General features: G+C 42.9%; 1 protein-coding gene and 1 pseudogene across 5 annotated transcripts in view; one reads left to right on the top strand and one right to left on the bottom strand.

Annotated features, from left to right (window-relative positions):
* The window catches only part of RERE (arginine-glutamic acid dipeptide repeats), a 400,567-nt gene that overhangs the window by 76,252 nt on the left and 300,779 nt on the right, over positions 1 to 23,536 (top strand). The gene's annotated exons all lie outside the window — the stretch shown is intronic.
* Positions 8,896 to 10,512, bottom strand: LOC308242661 (nucleolar protein 16-like; annotated as a pseudogene). Its single transcript has 2 exons — positions 10,499 to 10,512; positions 8,896 to 9,409 (listed from the first exon to the last, which is right to left on the bottom strand). The product of its transcript is annotated as a nucleolar protein 16-like (transcript).

The following is a 23,536-nucleotide window of genomic DNA, read 5'->3' as shown; positions in this document are numbered from 1 at the left end:
TAGCCAAATTCCTGGACCAAGGACTACTGCTGTGACACATAATCAAGAGTTCCCAGTACTAGCTAGTGTCATGAACCCACCGACTGATGGGCTAGAGCAGGGGTGGGCAAACTTTTTGACTCGAGGGCCACAATGGGTTCTTAAACTGGACCGGAGGGCCAGAACAAAAGCATGGATGGAGTGTTTGTGTGAACTAATATAAATTCAAAGTAAACATCATTACATAAAAGGGTACGGTCTTTTTTCTTTTTTTATTTCAATAGTTTTATTCATTTCAAACATTTTAACAAGAAGAATGTAAACACTAATTATTATAATTTGAAACTTCAAAAAATGGAGGAATCATAGCACAATAACATACCCTATATTGAAGATGGCAAAGGCAAAATAAAATTGCCTAACAAAGGAAAGGTATAAAAGCCTTTCAAATTAAACTTAAATATAATAAAATAATTTAAAACTAAAACAAATCGAAAAGAACAAAATGTGTAAACAGTAAATTAAACATTTTCTTTAGTGCAACTTCCAAATTATGCCCAGGATGTAGATGTAGATGGCAATGTAGACTGGGTTGAAAGGTTTTTGGTCTTTAAAACATCAACTTCAGTGGGAACAGTGTTGTTGGTCTCCTTTTTAGCTAATGCTCTGATACTGTGCTCTCCAGGGGCGTGTCTCCCTACATCACCACGATAACGTGTCTACACATTCCCAGGGTGATGTCGGGGGACACGTCCGCGGGCATTACAAGGAGCCTCTGGAAGATTGAGAGGTTGTTCCTTCTACTGAATGGGGATATAAATCCGCCCACTCAGAAGAAGGAGCTGCGGCCGTGTTTCCCGACGTTGCCATGTTAACACTGCTGCTGGTGAAGGAGCGGAGGGGAGAGCAAGAGAACCCTCCGCTCTTTCGGCTCCGCGGGCCGGATAGAACAGCCGAACGGGCCGGATCCGGCCCGCGGGCCGTAGTTTGCCCACGGCTGGGCTAGAGTCTCGATCTTTGTGTCTTGCCTGATGACAGTCTAGTCATTACCTAGAAGGCTTGGGGAATAAGGGGATGTTACTTGTCTTGGGCTGTGCTGAGCAACAGTTAGCTCAGAATGCCTGCTTCCTCGAGGTTTTCTTTCTTTCTACATTCTGCAGTGTAGAGGGGACGTTTATGAAGTATGTAGAGGCTGAAGGTGAGCTGGGTGGTTCAGTTCCGTGGCCCACAGTCCCCATCCATGTACATCTGGTTATGTCTGTGTAGAGTCTGCATTCATGAGGAAGACTTGCTTGTGGGCTCTTTTTAAGAAGGAAGGAGAAGAGAGTAAATTTTATCAAGTTTTCCATTTGCTAAACTTTATCTTGTAAAATATTCACTTTGATTGTAGGAAGTTTTTGTTTTGTTTTGTTTTAAATAGTTCAATTGTAATAAAGACTACTGTGTACAAATAATAGGCATATGTGTGAAAACACTTGCTATTTGCATTTTTGGCAGTAACATGTCTCTGAAGTTAGGAAGTATGAAATACCCTTTTGAAAGAATTGATGATTTCCATACTGAATTGTGGAATTTGTTTCCTTTTAGCAACTTTCAAGAGGAGTAGATGAGAAAGTTGTACCTCAAAAATGTTTTTGATTTGTATTTGAATTGTGGGCTTGTCTGTTATCATTCAATTCGTTTAGTCAGTTAAAATATATAAAAGTCCTTTGGAACTTAGTGCACTATAAATATCCAGAAGACTGCATCTCTATCTGCTATATAGAATCTGAGTCCCTTTCTCAATTAGAATTCTTCTTGTTTTCTTTAGGCATTTGCACCAAAAATTCTGATAGCCTTAAAACCATCCCATGTGGGTGGAGTTTAGCCAGGCAGAAACCTGACTAAAAGACCATGGAAAGATGAGGTGAGATAGTGGAATGTGTTGGTGAGTATTTGAGAGATGGCTGGCCTTTGCTGGGTATGGAGTCAGCAGAGGCCATTAAAGCATTTAATGGCAGTAGTTGAACCTTTCGAGTCAATTCTCAGTTGGAAAGTGTCCAGAGGATGGGATGTACTTCAAAAAATGAAGGTTATTGAGACTTAAGTAAGGGACTTAGTCTTTGTTGGTCTCTTATTCTTTCCCTCTGAGCTGTACACACAATTGACTAATGATGTCTTTTGTCATGCTCCTTTGTCACCTCTGTCCTCAGCTATGTCCCAGAACAAACTGCCAGGGATAATTGGCTTCCCCCTACTCCCTTTCTTTGACCCATACTGGGCTTGACACACTAACTCCCTTACCCTCATTCTTTTCTTATCCAGCTTATTCCTCCTCAGGCTGGACTTAATGTCCATCTTTTCTGCTTTCTCTTTCAGTTCCTCCTTGGTTGTCTCAGGAAAATATTTATTTCCAAAACTGACCCTGATTATGGCTGGTTAGGTATGGAAAATGCAGCTAGGAGTACCTGCACTAAGGAAGAGAGCGGCTGTCTATTTTAAAAGTAAAAGCAAATATCAGAATGAACTTCACAGCCCTTGAAAATACCCAGAAGACCCATTTAAGCCTCTGTAATATCTCCTCCTTCATCAATTAAATGTTTTTTTGCCTCGAATACCAACATTTAAAATAAATAGAAAATGCTTTTTAATTCTTTTCAATTACACAATTAGACTTTTATAGATATTCAGCAATATTATTTTCTATAACTTTTCATTGGAAAATGTATGTGAACCACTTAATGGATTTAGTAGATTAGTGACATAGCCTGGAAATAAACTATAGTTTTTATATTGTTAATGTTGGTAGAAATAAGGCAAGCCCCCCCAAATCAGGGGTCCTGGTAGAATACAAAGAATACTTGGGAGCCAGACAGCAAGGCATTATCTTTGCTCCTGCAGGAGGGCGCGCTCGCCCATGGTCTGGGAGCACAGGCACACTCGGCTCCAGCTTTTATGCCTGACGCATGTGATCTCTTCTTCACTCTTGATTGGTCACAGAGCTTAGGCTCATACTCTTGCATGATTGGCTAATTTAAAGGAAGGGGTTGACCTTTGCTGTTTCAAAATGGCGGCCCCCAGGTGAGCTGCCGAGTCACTGGAGCCAAAATGGTGTCTGCCTAAACTCCGTTCTTTGACAGAAAGGATTACTTGTTTAGTCTCACAGTGTGGAAATGTGAATGTTCAGTAATGAGTCCACAGTGAACTTTTGGAACATACTGAGCCAGTGTTTTTATAATTCCACTAAAAAGTAGTCATGTTTTTTCTTCTTTTTCTGATTTACCCTCTCTTTCCTCCCCCGCTTGAATCATCACCTAGTCCTGTTGATTCTGCTTCCTCAGTCTCTCTTGATCTTACCATCCTCAGTGCTACATGCAGCCAATAACAGGCTCCCGTAATCTGTTACGGAAGGAAATGTTGCCTTAGATTCAGAACCACCTTAGTTGCTTCCACTTATGCTTTCCTCCAGTCTCTTGTCCACACTTAATAGCAAAGGCGACCTTATAAAATAAGTCTAATTCTCTCTGCTTTGCTTACAGCCTTTTGATGGTGCTTGCAGCACAAATGTGGGCAGAAGGGAGGATGCAGGATGGCAGGGACCTTAGTGTGTCATGTCTTAGGAATCCTAGCTTAGAAAACCACGTGCCCTTTTAAAGCATAGTGGTCATCCAACCAGCTGGTAACTATGGGGTCGTCAGGGTTTCCCCACTGGCAGGAGTAAGGTGGTAGGGTGACCAGTGCATTCCTGGGGCTTTCTTGTTTGTAAAATGGAAATCCCTGTGTCCTGGGGACCATTTCAGTCCTGGGAAATAAGGACAGTTGGTCACCGTGGGTGGGAGAGCTAGGAAGAATGTGAATTTTTAAATGTATCCTGCACTCCCTTATCTCTGGGCCTCTGCACCCCAATTCCCTCTACCTAGAATATACAGTTAGCTAATTGATTTTCATTCTTTCAAGTCTCAGTTAATTGTCCCAGTGGCCTTTAGACTAGGTTATAGGACTGTACTTGCCCAGCATAACACTGGCCACTCTGGACTGTGAGTGCTTGTGTAATTAGGAAGGCCGTGCTGCCCAGCGCAGGCGTGTGCCCTCCTGGTGGCACATTAGAGTCACCTGAGGAGCTTTCTAAATTTTAAAAACACTTTACAGCTCTTGGCAGCCAAGAAAGGCTAGGAGTGCACTTGAGAGCCAGAGAGACACAGGCTCAAATTCTGGCTTCACCACTTTCATTTATTCAACTGTTTGTGGAGTACTGTGTGCCAGGCTCAGTGGCTAAGGGTATAGACAGGAACTAAGGCAGATGGCTTGGACTGCGCCCCCCACACCTTAGAGCTTTCCACCACAGCATTGTTCTCGTAACATCAGTCATTCACTCTGACATCCTCGTGGCTTTTGCTAGTTGTATACATACCACAGGCACTGTCATTTAGTATTTTAAACGTCCTAACTTTTTGCACTGAAACATACAGTAGGTGGTCCTGGGGTTACATTGGAGATCTGTTCCTATGGCACAATGTAACGTGATTTTCGCCGTAAGTCGGAACCCACCTTACATAAGCACCTACATCACTCACATGGAGCACATACACAGCAGTAATGAAGTGAAACAGTAAAAAAAATTAAAAGAAAGATAATTCCTGACCTTGTGGTAAATAAATTATAAAAAACATAAAGCACATATATACATATGTCAGAATGACGGAACTTTTTTTTTTTAATAAATAAATGGGAGATGGCGACGTAACCACGAAACGATGTACATCAAGTCTGATGTAACCTGAAGACTGTCTGTACTTGCTTTAAAATGAAACCTTATATCACCATTAAAATAAAGCCATAAGTAGAAGGTAACTAAAAAAGGAATACAACAGAAATAAACTTAAAACAATCTATATACTAAAAGCCTAAGTGACCGTTAAGGCGGAACAACCAGAACGACTGGTCGCTATGATGTGCACTGACCACCAGGGGGCAGACACTCAACGCAGGAGCTGCCCCCGGTGGTCAGTGCACTTTCACAGGGGGAGTGACACTCAGCCAGAAGCCGGCCCCACGGCTGGCAAGTGCAGCGGTGGTGGCGGGAGCCTCTCCTGCCTCCGTGGCAGCGCTAAGGAGCAGTGAGCAGAGAAGTAAGGAGCAGTGAGCAGGCGGGTGGTAAGGAGTGCAGGGTCCCGGATTGCGAGAGGGATGTCCACCTGCCGGCTTAGGCCTGCTCCCCTAAGCGGGCAGGCGGACATCCCCTCAGGGGGTCCCGGACTGCAAGAGAGTGCAGGCCGGGGCTGAGGGATCTTCCCTACCCCCCCACCAGTGCATTAATTTCGTGCACCGGGCCTCTAGTACATTTATAAAAATGTATTTATACACGTAAGTTATTCCATGTGAGAAATAGAGCTGTTTATGATCATTTAGCAATGACTATCCAGCTCCATGTCATGCTATTAGGACAGAAATGTGGGTTCTGCATTAAGATGATTTAGGTTTTAGTTTTGATATTACTAGTAAGTGTCACTGAGAGACCCATTTCTGACTGTTTAAGCAGTCAGAAAGGACAACGTATTTGCTAGAATGTAATTAAAATTCCCAGTAGTGGTCAGCAGCTCTTCTAGCAGAAAGAAGGCAGGTGTGGGACCAAGTTGCCAAATACCATTGGCTAAGGTCAGTTGCCTCTCTTCTACCCCAGCAAAGAGGTTTTAAGAATCTCTTGGCTGGGTGGGTAGGGGGACCCTTCCAGGCCAGTCTTCTCACATCCTGGGACTTCCCTGGGACTGTAAGTCCTGCAGGGAAGTCTCAGGCTGTGTTGACGGGCTTAGGAAAGCAGACCCTCTGCACTGTTAGGAGAATACAGGGTTAACCTTCTAAGCTATGACAGCATAGAACAGTGGTATTCAAAGGGGGGTGCTTCTTCTCCAAGGAACGCATGTGCAGGATGATCCACTGGGGTACAGGAGAAACACTGGAGTGTGCGCTCTCTCTCTTTTTAATTTATTTAAGTAAACTTTTTATTTGAGAATAGTTTTAGGTTAACAGAAAAGTTTTCATATACCCTTCACCCTGTTTTTCCTATCATGACCATCCTAGGGTAAATGTGTCGCAGCTAGTGACCAACATTGGTACATTACTATTCACACATGTATATGTTCATTTGTTTTCCCTTAAATGTTCTTTTTCTTTTTTTAAAAAATAAATCTTTATTGTTCATATTATTACAGTTGTTCCTCTTTTTTCCCCCCATAGCTCCCCTCCACCCGGTTCCCACCCCATCCTCTACCCTTACCCCCCCCTTTACCCTTACCCCCCCACTGTCCTCATCCATAGGTGTATGATTTTTGTCCAGTCTCTTCCCGCACCCCCCCCCCCCCCGAGAATTATCAGTCCACTCCCTTTCTATGCCCCTGATTCTATTATATTCACCAGTTTATTCTGTTCATCAGATTTTTTATTCACTTGATATTTAGATTCACTTGTTGATAGATATGTATTTGCTGTCACTTCGTTGTTCATAATTTTTATCTTTACCTTTTTCTTCTTTTTCCTCTTCTTAAAGAATACCCTTCAGCATTTCATATAATACTGGTTTGGCGGTGATGAACTCCTTTAGCTTTTTCTTATCTGTGAAGCTCTTTATCTGACCTTCAATTCTAAATGATAGCTTTGCTGGGTAGAGTAATCTTGGTTGTAGGTTCTTGCTATTCATCACTTTGAGTATTTCTTGCCACTCCCATCTGGCCTGCATAGTTTCTGTTGAGAAATCAGCTGACAATCGTATAGGTAACTAACTGTTTTTCTCTTGCTGCTTTTAAAACTCTCTCTTTGTATTTTGCTCTTGGCATTTTAATTATGATGTGTCTTGGTGTGGTCCTCTTTGGATTCCTTTTGTTTGGGGTTCTCTGCGCTTCCTAGGCCTGTAAGTCTATTTCTTTCACCAGGTGGGGGAAGTTTTCGGTCATTATTTCTTCAAATAGGTTTTCAATATCTTGCTCTCTCTCTTCTTCTGGCACCCTGATAATTCGGATGTTGGTACGCTTGAAGTTGTCCCAGAGGCTCCTTACACTATCTTCATAGTTTTTGATTCTTTTTTCTTTTTGCTTTTCCGGTTGAGTGTTTTTTGCTTCTTCATATTTCAAATCTCTGACTTGATTCTTGGGATCCTCTAGTCTGCTGTTGGATCTCTGTATATTATTCTTTATTTCAGTCAGTGTATGCTTAATTTCTAGTTGGTCCTTTTTCATATCCTTGAGGGTCTCACTAAATTTCTCGGAGGTTTCTAGAAGATTCTTGAGTAACCTTATAACCATGGTTTTGAACTCTATATCCAGTTGTTTGCTTTCCTCCATTTCTGTCATTTGTGACCTGTTTCTTTGTCTTCGCATTTTGGCTGCTTCCCTGAGTTGATAGAGTGGCTTTGTGTGCTAGGTGTCCTATAGGGCCCAGTGGCTCAGCCTCCCTAATTACCCTGAGGTGGACACTCTTGGAGCACCCTTTGTGGGCTGTGTGCACAGTCTTGTTGTAATTAAGCCTTGATTGTTGTTGGTACACTGGGAGGAATTTACCTCCAGGCCAATTGGCTGTGAGGATCAGCTGTGTCTATGCTGGGAGAACTTCTATGCTGGAGACACCCTTATGGGGCAAGACTTGCTTCAGTGGGGCTTTGGCGCTCACTGAGTCTGCCCCCTGAGTGTGTCTCTTATGGATCTGAGGACTTGTAATCTTGATGGTCTCACTTTGACCCCTGGGTACACTGGCTCTTGGATCTCCAAGGAGGTGCTAATTTAGCTTCTGCCTGAGGCCACCCAGCAGGAGCTACGGAGAGATCTGCAGATTCCTTTTCTTTGTTTGGGGTTTGGATGTGCCCAGATGAGGCCCAGCTGTGAGGTAGTGCAATCTGCTGTGGCACCTTGGGCCTTCTTTCGGAAGCTCTGGGTCTCTCTGACTCAGCTGCAGTTTGTTAGGTTTTAGATTGCAAAGGGCCAGGCCATTCATATGCAAAAGCCTCTGTGCACAGCTTGGGTGGGATTGTAACTTGGGTGGGGTGGGGTCTTAGGGAATCACCAGGGTGGAGCAAACAGCAATGGCAGACCGTCAGCCCTGCCCCAAAGAGGTCCCCGGGTCTCTTGTGTCCCGCGGCACTGGCAGGAACAATGATTGCTGCAAGCACCTCTGAGAGAAAGCCGCCCTCGTGTTCCGGCCTGATGCCAGACAGTCCAGTTTCTCCCCATATGAGTCTGGGTCCCCAGAGTCTCGCCCGGAACTGGAGTTCAGAGCAGTCGGGAGCTTGTGTCTTCCTCCCGATTGAAAAAGACAACAGTGTACTGAGTTGCCAGCCCCTTTTCACACGTGCGCCTCCATACCTCCGCACTTCACTTCTGCACCTCTGCACCTCCTCTGAGGCTCAGTGTGCTTTTCTCTTTCCTTCTAGTTGTATAATTTCCACTCAGCCAGCCTTCCCATGGTTCTGGATGATGTCCGTTTTGTCTTTTAGTTGTAGTTTTGAAGTGGTTGTGTTAGGCAGCAAGTTCAGGTGTTTACCTATGCCACCATCTTGGTTTCTCCAAACTCCCATATTCTTCTGGAGCTCTCTTTTTTTAAAAATGTAAAATGATGTATGTAAAAACACTGAGCCCTTCTTTTCAAAAGCAGAGAAGAGTCATTTTAGGTGGTTGTAGGAGAAACCATAGGAACAGGAGAATTTTTGTATTATTAATAGTTGAGGATAAAGTATCAAACTAAGAAAATGCCTAGTGCCCATCCCACACCCTGCCTGTGATCCTGCAATGGAGCAGTCATCACTTCCTCATGTCACCCAAATCAGGCAGCCTTGGCCCCGAGAATGGGATTTGGCCATCCTCATCTGTAGCCACATGACCCTCCTTGCCTTAAACCCGACTCCAGTCTCTCTGGTCCAGGAGGAGGTTTCAGCCTGGGGCAGGTGTAAACCAGTCACTCAACCCCCATCTTATTCTTCGGCAAAGAATGAACGAAGGCTTGCCACTCTGCTGGGTAAAAACACCTAGCGACATTGATCTTATTCTGAATTTGTTTCGGGGTATCTTGATAGTAATTCTTCTCGTCCTGGGCCATGACCTTATTCCTCCTCGTGGTTCTTCACCATGTAGCGTACCGAGGCTATGAGGTCCCGAGACAGCGTATTTCCTTTCTTTTCTGGGAGACTGGCTTCTGCCTCCAAGTCATTTAGCACACAGGGCTCCTGCACAAGCTCCTGAGGGCCTCTCCTCTATGTTCACCTCCATGGCCTTGATCTTTCTCTTACGGAAGGGCACTGTCTTATTGGGGTCCATAGCCAACCCCATCTTCACCAGGTTCTGCCACATGGATTTGGCATGGTCCCAGGCATGCTGGATGTGGTAGCACTCGATCCGCAGGGCTGCCTTTTTATCAAGCATTTTGGTTCAGGCGATAGCCGAACTTCTGCCTCTGGGTTTTCCCCCTTGGCCTGGGGCGTCATGCTAACCACCACTCAGATTCAGCGCCTCTCACTCCCAGAACCAAAAACACTAAAGCTCTCTCTCTCTTTTTAAAAAATATATTTTATTGATTTTTTTACATAGAGGAAGGGAGAGGGAGAGAGTGTTAGAAACATTGATGAGAGAGAAACATCAATCAGCTGCCTCCTGCACACCCCCTACTGGGGATGTGCCCGCAACCAAGATATATGCCCTTGACTGGAATCAAACCTGGGACCCTTGAGTCTGCAGGCGAACGCTCTGTCCACTGAGCCAAACTGGTCAGGGCTAAAGCTCTTGTTTTTACATTTAAAAATTTTTTTTTTAAAAATATATTTTATTGATTTTTTACAGAGAGGAAGAGATAGGGATAGAGAATTAGAAACATCGATGAGAGAGAGACATCGATCAGCTGCCTCCTGCACGCCCCCTACTGGGGATGTGCTCGCAACCCAGGTACATGCTCTTGACCGGAATCGAACCTGGGACCCTTCAGTCCGCAGGCCGACGCTCTATCCACTGAGCCAAACCGGTTAGGGCTTGTTTTTACATTTTAGTAGCCTGGATATACTTCATGTACAATTATACATATTTTGGGATGTGTGTTGCTTTTTTAAAAAAAAATAATACATTTTTATTGATTTCAGAGAGGAAGGGAGAGGGAGAGAGAGAGAGAGAAACATCAGTGATGAGAGAGAATCATTGATCTGCTGCCTCCTGTACACCCTACACTGGGGATCAAGCCCGCTACCTGGGTATGTATCCTGACTGGGAATCGAGCCGTGACTTTCTGGTTCATAGGCTGATGCTCAACCATTGAGCCATGCTGGCTGGGTGGGATGTGTGCTTCTTGTCTACTCTTGGAATTACACAATTATAAGAATATCCCTATAAATGGTCTCTGAGGCTGTCTCTGACCTTTGACCTTATTACTAGTACCTCTTCCCTTACTACTCCCAAATTCTGTTTCTGCCCCTCTGGCCTTTTTGCTGTTTCCTGAAAGGCTGCAGAACACCAGCCTTTGCCCTGGTGATTCCCTCTGCTTGGAATGCCCTTCTCCAGAGATCCACTTTACCCACTTGGCTAACTTCATCATCTCCTTCAAGGGTTTGCTAAAACGTGTTTTCTCAATGAGTCCGACTTTGACCACCCATGTCAATATTGCAGCTGGTGCTTCGCCCCTTGCACACTCTTAAAAAAATTTTTTTTTTATTCCTTACCCGAGGATACTTTTTTTTTTTCATTAATTTTTAGAGAGAGTGGAAGGGAGAGAGGGAGAGAGACAAAAAAACTTCGATGTGAGAGACAAATCAATTGGTTGCCTCCCGCATGGGCCCCTATCGGCTGGGGATCAAACCTGCAACCCAAGTATGTGCCCTTGATCGGGAATAGAACTCACGACCCTTTGGTGTGTGGGCTGACACCCTAACCACTGAGCAACACTGACCAAGGCTCCCCTCACTCTTAATCATCCTTACCTTGCTCTGCTTTTTCTTAGCATTTACTGCTTTGGGATATGCTGTATGCTGTTAATATGTATTATATCTGTTGGTTATTGTTTGTTTCCCCCTACAGAACATAAGATCTGTGAAGCCAGGACTGACTTTCTACTTTGTTCACAGATGTGTTCCAAATTCTTCAGAACAGTGCCTGTTTAATACATTTTTTGTTGAATGAATAAAGCATCTGACACATAGTAGGTTCAGTAAGTTTCCTTTATTGAGTGAGTAAATTATTTAGGAAAATTGGAAATACAAAAATAACCTGTTTCCTGGCCCTGAAATAGCTCCATGTAACAATGGAGATCAATATATAAGAAAATAATTTTAAATCTGTGAGAATTGCAGCAGTAGGATTATGTGGTGGGGGATTAAGAGTAGGATTAATTCTGTGTGGAGGCACTCTAAAACCTATCTGAAAGGGATGGTCTAAATGTAAAAGCTTTAAACATGTAGAAACCTGCATAAACCTGAATTTGTTTATCTAACACTAGAAGCCTGGCACACGAAATTCCTGCGCAGGTACGGTCCCTAGGCCTGGCCTGTGATCAGGACCATCTTCCTCGGCTGCCCGCAGCCGGCCCTGCCACCCACCACCACCCAACCCCAGTTCCCCGTTTGCCATTGGGTGTTTGGAGCCTGCCGGCAGGGGTTGGGGGAGGAACTGAGAGGTCGGCTGTTCTGCCTGCTTGCCAGCCCTGCCCCACCACCGCCACCCACCCCGGTTCCCTGTTTGCCATCGGGCGATTGGAGCCTGACGGCCAGGGGAAGGGACCAAGAGGTTGGCTGTTCCTGCCTGCTCGCCAGCCCTGCCCCTGCCATGGGTCGCCCTCTGTGTGTGGGGCAACTGGTGGGACAGGGGCGTTGGCCTGGTGCCACCTGCATCCCCCGCCACCCACCCCTGGTTCCCCATTAGCCATTGGGCGATCGGAGCCTGCCGGCCGTGAAAGGGACCTAGAGGTGGTCAATGCATCTCATAGTGACTCGTTGAGTAGTTGTTCTGGTCATTCCGCTGTTAGGGCCAATTTGCATATTACCCTTTTATTATATAGGATAGAGGCCCGGTGCATGGGGTCACGGATCGGGGTTAGGGGTCCCCGCTGGGGGGCAGGGCTGGCCAGGGCATGGTCCTTCCGGTAATTCCGCCTTCTCGGTCGCTGGGCTTTTATTATATAGGATGCTTGTATGTACAATGGACTTTGAAAAGAGAAGGAAGATTTATAATGCCAAGATTACTAATTTATTTTTTGTTTGTTTTAAAGAATTAGATTAATAATAGTCTGCTCTTAGAGAAAGATTTTTTGGACATTTTCAAATTCAGCCCCCTCTTCCCAGTCCCCGCAAGCTATTAACCAGAAAGTGCTTTTTCATGCTTAATTCACCAATTCCTAGTTTCTCTCCCCCCATTTCACCCTGTACTTTCCATGCCTCAGGCAAGTCTGGGTTATCTTCAACCAATTGATCATTCTATAAGTGTTTATTTCTTAAAACTTACTATGTATCTAGCACTGTACATAAACAAAGAGCAGCATCTCTATATGAAAATATGTGTAGAGGTAGAAACTGCTTACTAGAAACACAATGATCTGTTTTAAAAACCCCAAACTCTTATTTCTTGGCCAATTTAATGTCCCCCTCCCCAATGGTAAGCATTTAAATAAGTCATTTAAGTGTTTTGAAAAATGTGAGTTTTTAATTCATTAACTGTGGTTAGTCCTACATTTACTAGTCCCGAGAAAATAGAAATGGGGAAAATTATTTGAATACCTTATAGAACCCTTTCTTTGTTTGACACATCTTTCCTCTAACTTGAATTAAGCAGATGGCATGTATCTATCATTTGTTCTCTCTGTATTATGTTAATTGGTGTTATTTCAGTAATTTCATTAGTTCTGCTTTGGTAAATATATAGTAGAATGCCTATTGGAAATGTATCTGTCCTCCCTCCCCCCTCTCCCTCCCCTTCTCCTTTTGTTTCTAATACACCTTGGGTCTCTTTGGATATTTAATAATACCTTAAGGTCATAAATTGGGAATAACAAGAATAATTTAGTGATGGATCATTTCATGTCATCAAAATCTATGGCCAGAATGCTTAGACAATAGCATTTTGACATTGTGTGGCCACTGTGTGTCTCCATTGCTCTCTCAGTCCAGGGACATGACTGGTGAAGGGAGGGGGTTTGCTGCTGAGGCGGGCATTGCTTGTTGTGATAGATGCTCTGCTTGCAGGAGCCAGTCGAGCATCTGTCCAGATACACTCCTCCTCTCTTCATATAAATAATGCAGCAGTGGCTGGTAACAAGGATGAAAAGCAAAATACTGATTTTCCTGCCTCCCCTCCCCCCCACTTTTATAGAGTGATGTGCTTTGTAAACAAATAATGAATTGGGAACCTTGCTGATGGGGCAATTTAGGCCCAGGCTGATTGCTTTAATCAGGTTCTTAGAGAGTCCATGATGGAATTCATGATCACAATGCTAATAATACCTAGCATTCATTGAGCATTTCTTCCTCCCTCCCTCCCTCCCTCCCTCCCTGCCTCCCTCCCTCCCTCCCTCCCTCCCTCCCTGCCTCCCTTCCTTTCTTTTTTGTTAGTACTCATCTGAGGATATTTTTTTCAATTGCATTTTGAGAGAGCGATGTGAGAGAGACACCTGGAATGGTTGCCTCCTGCACTCGCCCCAACCAGGGCCAGAGATCCAACCTGCAACCCAGTTACATGTCCTTGGTAGGAAATCGAACTTCAGTGTGTAGGCCGATGCTCTAACCACTGAGAAACATCGGCCATGGCTCATTGAGCATTTCTTGTGGGCCCAGCCCTGAGTGCTTTACTCAAATAGTTTCATTTCATCGTCATGAAAACCGTATGTAGTAGGTAGAATTATTGGTCAGTATTTTACAGCTGGGCATCTGGAGACTTGCCCAAGATCACTGTCAGTGAGTATAGAGCAGGGCCAACCCTGGCCATATGACTCCAGAGCTGGTGCCCTTCACCCCTTTGCAAACCTGCATGAAGCCTGGGAAGCCATTCAGGAGCTAGGGATGCAAAGGTGTGCCTGCTCTTGGAGCACCAGGTGAGGAGAGCATCCCTCACAATTCAGAATCCCTTTGAAAGATACACAGGACTACACTGCAGCACTGGTGAAAAGAAACAACAGTTTTATCCCCAGAGCGGAAAACAATTTCAGCTGGGTCTAGTCATTGGCTGGCACTGTTGCTTTTTTTGCCATGAACTAAAAGACATTTCTGCTTTGGCCTGTCGAGTTGCTTCATTTTCTGAATTTGCCACACTGCCTTATGGAAACGGGCACCTGCCTCAGTTGGTGGGCACAGAAAAGCAGCAGCGGGCAGAGATTGCTTTATCATCTGATGTTATTTCTGAAGAAGATCTGTAAAGTTCTAGGAATCTAACAGCTTTAGAACTTACCATTTTAGGAATTTATGTGAAAGGCTCAATATTTCCTAAGGTAAATTGACTGTTCTTTCTTTCATGCGTCATACCTGCTCTTATTCTTACTCCCACTTTGTCTCTGAGCAAAATAATAGAGGATATAACAAGGATACGATTGATAAAACAGATTTTTTTTTACTTTGAAATTGCATGCACTTATGGTCTTGTGTGTTAACCACTCTTAACAACTGTGTTTACTATTGAAACTGGAAATACAGACTTTGATTATAGTTTAGCCAGCTTTTCCAGTACTGCTCTCCTGTAAATGGATTATTTTTAGTTTAAATTTTTGCTGCAAGCCCCTTCCCACTACTTAATTGACTCTTCAGGCATCACTTGCAGTGCACATGTCAGCATTCCCATGGATGCTAAACACACAGTTTGTTGGCACAATGGCAGGTTCACTGTGAATTACTGGATTCCTTCTGTCGCTTTAAATATTGGAGTTGGGTCCATTCTGGTCCTACCAGTCCTTTAATGGGAAACCTAGGGAGTGTTATATCTGTCTCCGGTCAAAGTTTATCTTAATAGCTCTTGGTGGTCATCATAAAATAGTCCATCTGAAACTTAACAGATTGCACATGAAATAGATATCCTAGTATTGGTTTTGCTGCTGCCTAATGATACCTCTGTTTGAGTCACTGAGTACTTTTAAAGCATAACCTTTAAAGTGTGTTCTCACATCTTAATTTGCCACTTGGCACATTTAGTTCTAACAAACCAGAGCAAATTCTGTTTTATGAGAAACTGCTTGCCAAGCTTTAATTTTGGTCTTCTTAGAGGATTACTAATGAACTTGTGAAGTGTTTATTGACAAAACAATGGCATTAAAATTCAGCAGTCTTCTCAAGCAAAGACAAAGCATGGGGTTTGGGAGATACTGAAAAACACCACTGTTAACCTAATGATAAGCTTACAGTTTCGCCTCTAGTATTTGGAAATATCCTAAATTTTCTTTTATTTTATCCACCTTATTCTCTTTTTAAAAAACCTTTAGCTGATTATGGAGCATAACTTTGAATAAACAAATAAGTTCTTTGAAGCTAGATAATATATTTATATTTCTGCTTTTATACCATTTATCTTTTAAAAGCTATTTAGTGGTGACATTTTTCACATTTATGCATACTAAAATTACAGTGATTGAATTTATTATATCACTAGAGGCCTGGTGCACAAAATTCATGCATGGGTAGGGTCCCTAGGCCTGTCTGGTGATCAGGGCCAATCAGGGCCTCCCAGCTGCTGGCCAGGGCCTCCCTTCCCTGGCTGCCAGATGCTGGTTGGGGCCTTCCTTCATTCCGCGCCGCCCCCTGGTGGTCAGCGCACATCATAGTGAGTGATCAGTCTCCTGGTCGAACTCCCATGGGGACAATTTGCATATTAGGCATTTATATATATACTAGAGGCCCAGTACATGAATTCATGCACAGGTGGGGTCCCTTGGCCTGGCTGGCGATCGAGGCCTATCAGGGGGCCGGCTGGCCGGGGGGAAGGACCCCAGGAGGTTGGCCAGCCGCCCGCTCCCCCGCCCCCCCCCCCCCAAAAAAAAAAATCAGGGCCTATCAGGCCAGCTGGCTGGCAGGGGAAAGGGACTACGGGAGGTTGGCTGTGGGAGTGCACTGACCACCAGGGGGCAGCTCCTGCGTTGAGCGTGTCATAGCATCTGGTCAACCGGTTGTTCCAGTTGTAACAGTCGCTAAGGCTTTCATATATAGATAGATTTATTTTTTTTATTTCTTGTGATCATTTCCATGTTTTTCCTTTTAAAAAAAAGCACGTAAGGTTATTATTATAGAGTGGCTAAATTTTAAGAGTCTTGCTAGCAGGTGGCAAAATATAGTACAACTGCTCTATGAAGAAAAAGAAATTTCAGTTCTGGTGCCTGCATTTACTTAAAATGATTGCTTCTTTGTCTAGATTTTTCTTTTTTTAAAATTTGAATTTCTGAAATTTACAATTCTGTTTACCAGGTGACTGAAGCACATCATAAAATGCTAAAGGGTATGTGTCAGTGAATTTTTCAAAAGAAGATGATAAAGTCTTTTTTCTTTTCAGGAGTTATAAATTTGTCTCTCATTATTTCTTTGCTTAGTTTTGTATTTTTCTATTTAAATAAGCTTTACATATACTAACAGAACTATAGAAAACTCCTCTTAGTATAATGAATGATATTAAGGAATCTATAAATCATGGTATCCCTCCTGGACCGGAACCCCTCATCTTGATCTAATGTCTAGATCTGCCACCTTATCACTTTGGGCATTCCCTTAAAGATACATTTTCACAGATTTTTGTTTGGCTCCTTCTCTTGCTTGTGGAGTTAACTTCCTGAGAAATAGTATATGAGAAATGAATGTTTTGAGGCTGTGTATATCTTTAAATGTCTTTATTTTATATTCATACTTGATTAATAGTTTGGCTGGATGTAGAATTTTAGGTTGGATACTGTTTTTCTACAAAATTTTGAAGCCATTACTCTGTTGTTTTTCAATTCCCAGGAAAGAAGCCTCACCATTATACAGTGTGCACTAAACTAAAAACCAGAAGGGCCCTTGTTTAGGGTTAGTTGTTATTAGAGTGGTGCCTTTTGAAAGATAAGGAAGATGCTTAGTTGTTTAAGGGAATGTCATTTTACTCTCATATGAAAGTAGCTCAATTCCCTGTAGGAAATTTGTAGGAGGTAAACATTAAAAAAAGTTTAAGGTAGGTATAAACTATCAAATGGTAAATCACTTTGATTTGTTTCCCTTCTTGACACACCTTGGGGTAAGTGACAAACTGTTGTGGTAATAGCCCTTTGTGTTCGTATTTTAAAGCACTTTATCTTGATGTGATTTTCCCATCAGTGCCCTTTAGAAGCCAAATGGAAATTAAATTGATAAGATGCATATTATGACATTTGGATTTTTCTTACCTTAAAGTTTTCATAATATAACTTTTAATTTCATATAAATTGGAGTCCAGAAGTGATATTGCCATTCTTTTTTAAAAAATATTTTTCATTGATTTCAGAGAGAAGAGGGAAGAATATATAGATAGATAGAAACATCAATGATGAGAGAGAATCATTGATCGGCTGCCCCTGCACGCCCCCTAATGGGGATCAAGCCCACAACCCAGGCATGTGCCCTCAACTGGAATTGAACCTGGGGACCCCTCAGTCAGCAGGCTGACGCTCTATCCCAGCCATGGGCAAACTATGGCCCGCGGGCCGGATCCAGCTGTTCTATCCGGTTCTCTTGCTCTCCCCTCCGCTCCTTTACTTTGAATTTATATTAGTTCACACAAACACTCCATCCATGCTTTTGTTCCGGCCCTCCGGTCCAGTTTAAGAACCCATTGTGGCCCTTGAGTCAAAAAGTTTGCCCACCCCTGCTCTATCCATTGAGCCAAACCAGCTAGGGCTACCATTCTTTTTGATAGTTTGTATAAACAAAGGCTAACTAAAGACTAGAATTATGAAATTGGATATTTTGAAACAAATATCTTTGTTGGATATGTTTCAGATTTCTTTTGTACTCTAGTATAACTAAAATGTTTAATATCTTTAAAAGCACAACCTAACCGTTTCATTGGGGATAAAAAGTTTTTTTTTTAGTTTAATCTGCATTGATGTGTGTGTGTGTGTGTGTTTTAAATTGATTTGAGTGGGAGGCAGAAAGAGAGATAGGCGCACATCTATTTGTTGTTTCACTTATTCATGCATTTATTGGCTGATTCTTGTATGTGCCTTGACCGGGGATCTAACCTGCAACCTTGGTTTATTGGGCCGAGGCTCTAACCAACTGAGCTACCAGGCCAGGACCTGCATTGATTTGTGTGTTTTCTTAGCAAGAATTTGCATTCAAGAATGATTGTCATTCTAATATGTGATTAAAATAATTAATCTTATATAGTAATTCCATATAATAACAGGGTAATATGCTTATTGACCCTAACGGTGGAACAACTAGTCGCTATGACGCGCACTGATCACCAGGGGGCAGACGCTCAACACAGGAGCTGCCCCCTGGTGGTCAGTGTGCTCCCATAAGGGGAGCTCTGCTTAGCCACAAGCCAGGCCGACAGGAGCCTCTCCAGCCTCCTCGGCAGCACTAAGGATGTTTGACTATGGCTTAGGCCTGCTCCCCCCAGGGAGCCATAGTCAGACATCCCCCAAGGATTCCCGACTGCGAGTGGGCACAGGCTGGGCTGAGGGACCCTCTTGAGTGCACGAATTTTTGTGCACCGGGTCTCTAGTCTATACTAATAATAGGATAATATGCAAATTGGCCGGGACACTGTCACAGTAACAACCGACCAGCAGGCTGCGTGCGCAGCAGGCGCAGGTGGGCGGGGACTTGCAGCATCAGGGACGGGGCGGGGCCGCAGCAGAGAGGCCTCTCCGCCGCGGCCCCAGAGAGGCCCCTCTGCTGTGGGCCCAGCCATGGCCCCGGCCAGGGGTCCGCAGGCCTCCCCCGGCTCCGGCCTACCTCTTTGGGGCAATCCATAGAGGAGCCCGGATGGGTGGGCGGGGCCTACCTCTTTGGGGTGATGGATTGCGGGGCTCCTGCACTGTGACAGGGCACAGACCAGGTTGGAGGACCCCCTCCCCCTCCCCCCCCCACACACCCTGCCCCGAGTGTACGAATTTTGTGCACTGGGCCACTCATTTAGTATAATGATAAATGATATAATCCGTAGAAAAAAATGTATAAAACGTCAAGTATCAATTCTTAATCTGTTAATTGTTATTAGGTGGCTGTCTTAGTATTGATTACTATGGTATTCCTTTAGCTTTTATAAATTACTACAAAAGATAAATTGTATCTTCTTTTACACTTTCTAAATTAGCTCGTATTTAATGTTGAGGGGTAGCAAGGAAAATTGATAGTTCAGATTTTTAAAGAAGTCTTATTTTAGGGTAATGTGCTTTTTAAAGTTGTTTTGGCACCTTTTTGGCCTTTTCCCCAGACATTAATCCTTGGCTGGAAAGAATAAACTCTAGTTCTCCATAATACCTGACTGCAAACTTCAAGCAGAAAGCCTTAGACTGCTAAAACAAACATTTCTCAACCTTATAGCATAGACTTCCTGTTTTTACAGCTTTTCTGACCTTCCTGAGAAAAAGACCACTACAGCTATGGTTACATCCCGTGGTTATTGTCATAAAAAAAAAACACCTATTGAATTTTTCAAAGCCCTTGAGTATAGAAGTGATTAATGCACCAAAAATGTAAATAGCAGTGGGCTCATGTCTGATCTTTGCTAGGCCTTCCGTAAAAGAGAACAGAACCAGGTCAGCTTTTCATGTGTCTGTGTCTGCTGCCATTGGAATGCCAGGAAAACCTCCCATTAAAGCGACCTGCTCTATTCCGGAGAGGTCGTGAAGGAAGCATTTGGCAGTCATTTCCTTTCACTTGTGAGAATGAACATGCTTTACATTATAATTGTTTAAACATACCAGAGTCTGCTGTTAGGGTTCTCATATTTTTCACTGTAGAGTTAGCTTACTCTAAAGATTGGAGGGATGGTCATTGTTTAGGTTTCATTGTTAGAGTTAATTAAATAACGAAAATGTTAGAAGGTCTTTCTTTGTACTAAGTTTTGTTTCCTCCATCCCAAATATTTGCTTTATCTAGTCAGTTAAAATTCAAGTTAAGTGGATGTTCAGAATTTGTCTTCGTGACAGTCTCTCACCTCTAACACTTCCCTCCTCCAAAACAAAAGAAACCACCCTGTGCTGTAAAGGTCAAACATCCCTGACTGTGGCTTTTGATTTTTGTTTTAGCTAACGTATTGCATGTGTGAGTGGATATTTTGAACTAGAATCTTTTGACATTTTCTAGAGAGGAGTGTGATTGGGTTTTAAGCAGAAAGTACTGGATCATTAACACTACCTATGATGTTGAAACTGGCAAATGGTACTGGTTTAATTTTTTGAAACATTTATATTTATATTTTTCCTAAAATAGATGTTTGTGATTATATTTTAAAAAGATCTTAGTTTATTGGAGATATATTACTAGATAAAACGTACTTAAAAATTTTTTTTAAAGGGCAAAGCAGTGTTTGGGATTTGTAAGTGTTATTTTAGTTGCACAGATATCTATCCATGTGGTTGAAGTTTTGAATTCTTGGTATAATAGTTGAGGTTTTTCGTTGTCATAAGGTTATGGACTTTCAATAAACCTGCCTGGATCTCCCCACCAATTTTATCACATATTGTCAGACCTCATTCTACGCATCCTCTTAGGGTCCTGAGTCCCTAAGCTATTTCTTCCACAAACCTCTTTTTTTTTTTTTTTTTTTTTTTACTGTAATGCTTTTCCACATGAGAAATCTCTCTTCTTAACTGTCTTTTTGCCTTTTCAAAGTATCACTCTGTTGGAACATTATAATTTCATCTGTAGAATCTGATATCGCTAGTGAGTTGATGAAAAATGTCCTTAAATATGTTGAAAACATATGCTATCTAAGAAATCTCACATTCTTAGTTGCTTTAAGTCTATTTCACATCCTGCATTCCCAAGAGGACTACCCACTTCCAAACACTAAAGCCCTCAGGCCTGACCTTTGATTGACGTCTGCCCTGTGTCAGATGAGTTTGCTATGACTGCACACTGAGCGTCTGCTCTCTGTTCTTAGAAAAGAGGGATTTGATGTTTTGCAATCTGTCATTCCCCCCTCCCTCTTCCCGCCGTTATTTTCTTTTATTTCATTTTATTTTAATAATGTCAGTAATTTTGTACATCATGAAATCACACTACTTATTAGGAGTTTATCACTCAAATATATGTTTGGGCTGTGTTGGAAAGTGTGAAAAAAAAAAAAGGAAAGTTGTAATTAACATCCAACTTGAATGTTTTACCTATATATGGAGTATGTGCTTTTTTAGTTTTACTAAAAATTAGCCTCTTTCGGAATTTTATTTTTTATTTATTTAGTTCTTTAAATATATATTTTTATTGATTTCAGAGAGGAAGGGAGAAGGGAGAGAGAGAGAGAGAAACATCAGTGATGAGACTCAAAGATCGGCTGCCGCCCTAGTCACTTTGGCTCAGTGGATAGAGCATTGGCCTGCAGACTGAAGGGTCCCAGGTTCGATTCTGGCCAAGGGCACATGGCTGAGTTGTGGGCTTGATCCCCAGTGGGGAGCGTGCAGGAGGCAGCCAATCATTGATTCTCTTTCATCATTGATGTTTCTATCTCTCCCTCGCCCTTCCTCTCTGAAATCAATAAAAGAAATATATTAAAAAAAAAAAAAAAAAAAAGAACGGCTGCCTCCTACACACCCCCTACTGGGGATTGAGCATGTGCCTTTTACAGGAATCGAACCCGGGACCCTTTAGTCCGCAGGCTGACACTCTATCCACTGAGCCAAACCAGCTAGGGCGTTCCTTGAATTTTAGCATCTGATGTTATTTCTAGTTATTTTTAAGAGTGTTTTATGTAGATTTCAATATTATCAAGGTTGAAATTAACTCATAAGTTTTACTCTTAAATATAAAAGTAAATATTAAGATTCTGGCATTAAAGGACATAAAAACTCACTTTCCCTCAATAATTTGGAATATTATTACAAATACATGTTCATGGTTTTCTGGTAAGTCTGTTTCTATGGATATAATTATCATCACTGACCAAATTGATGTGTCTATATTTCTGTTCTTCTGCAACTTTACTACAAAGAAGCTGTGAGTTGATCATTAAATGTTGGCTGAATGGAAAGTGATGTGATAAGTGAACGGATAGGTAATTATGTAGGAAAGTTTTTAAAAAAGTTCATATTTGTAAATGCCTGACCTTGATTTACCTTTAAGACTTGCAAACTATGGATTGGATGATAGTTACCTATTATCTCTCTATATAAAAGCCAAGCAACTGGAATGATGGAACGACTTTAACGACCTGTAGCTATGACGCGCACTGCAGCAGCCATCGGTCCAATCGGGGTCCCGGTTGGCTACACCCCACCCCGATTGGGGGTAGAGTTGGCTGGCCAGGCCCCTGCTGGCTGGCCCCACCTCCGATTGCCATCCCCCATTGGGAGCAGGGCTGGCCAGCTGACCACCCATGGCCCCTCTCCTCGAGGGGCCCCCCCGCAATTGGGGGCAGGGCCGGCCAGCCAACCTCCTGTGGTCCCTCCCCCAGCCGTCCCTGCCCCCAATTGGCCCCCATTTGGGCGGGCTGGCCGGACCCCACCCGTGCACGAATTCGTGCACTGGGCCTCTTGTTAAAATAATAAAACTCATTCGGTAGTGCTAAAAGCTGAGAAATATTTTATATTTAACGTGCTAATTCTGATTTCATATACATTTTAGGATATAAGCCATAATTTCCTTATTTTTAAAAGACATGCTATTAATACTTATACCAGGGTAATGAGTCTCCTGGGACTGTGTGGGGGAAGCCAGGACATGTGGGGAAGAACATTGATTTGGTTTAGGATGATTTGAGAGTATCTGTGGAATACCATTGTGGTGGAGCACAGAGGGCATTTGAAACGTGGATCTGCTACTAAGAAGCGAGCTCTGGGAGGGGCTGGGCGGGGAGAGAGAGAAAATTTTGCAATCAGCACGAAGCAGCTTGAGTGAATCTTCTCACTCATGAGAGATGCTGGAATGTGACAAGAGGTGCTCCACACTGACTACTGATTCTTAGGAGAAGAGTCCTGGGAAGAAATAGAGAATGGCCAGGGGGTAGGAAATCCAGGAGGGTGCATAATGTAAAACTTAAACAAACCACCAGAACGCTGGTGTGGGAACAGGGCTTCCCACTCAGAAGAGGATAAATTGGAAGGTAGCTTGATTCAGTCTCTTTGAACTAAATAATGCGTATTCATTGAATGAGAGATTCCAACAGTATAGAAATATGCAGAAAAATACACATAGAACCTGGGCTATGATAATTAATACTTTTAAAAGTATTTATTTAATTGATTTTTAGAGAGAGGGAGAGAGAAACATTGCTATGAAAGGGGAACATTGATTGGGTGTCTCCTGCACGCCCCCTACTGGGGATTAAACCCACAACTCAGGAATGTGCTTTGACCAGAATCCAATTGGCAACATTTCTGTGCACTGGACCACACCCAACCGAGTCACATCGGTAGGGCATAATTAGACCCCTTTTAATGATGGTATTCCCATATTATAGAATTCTGTGCAAATAAAGGAATC

The sequence above is a fragment of the Plecotus auritus genome (genome assembly GCF_963455305.1).
Source record: "Plecotus auritus genome assembly, chromosome: 2".
Lineage (NCBI taxonomy): Eukaryota > Metazoa > Chordata > Mammalia > Chiroptera > Vespertilionidae > Plecotus > Plecotus auritus.
The sequence above is the reverse complement of the archived record's forward strand: the minus strand, read 5'-3'. Positions and strand labels throughout refer to the sequence as shown.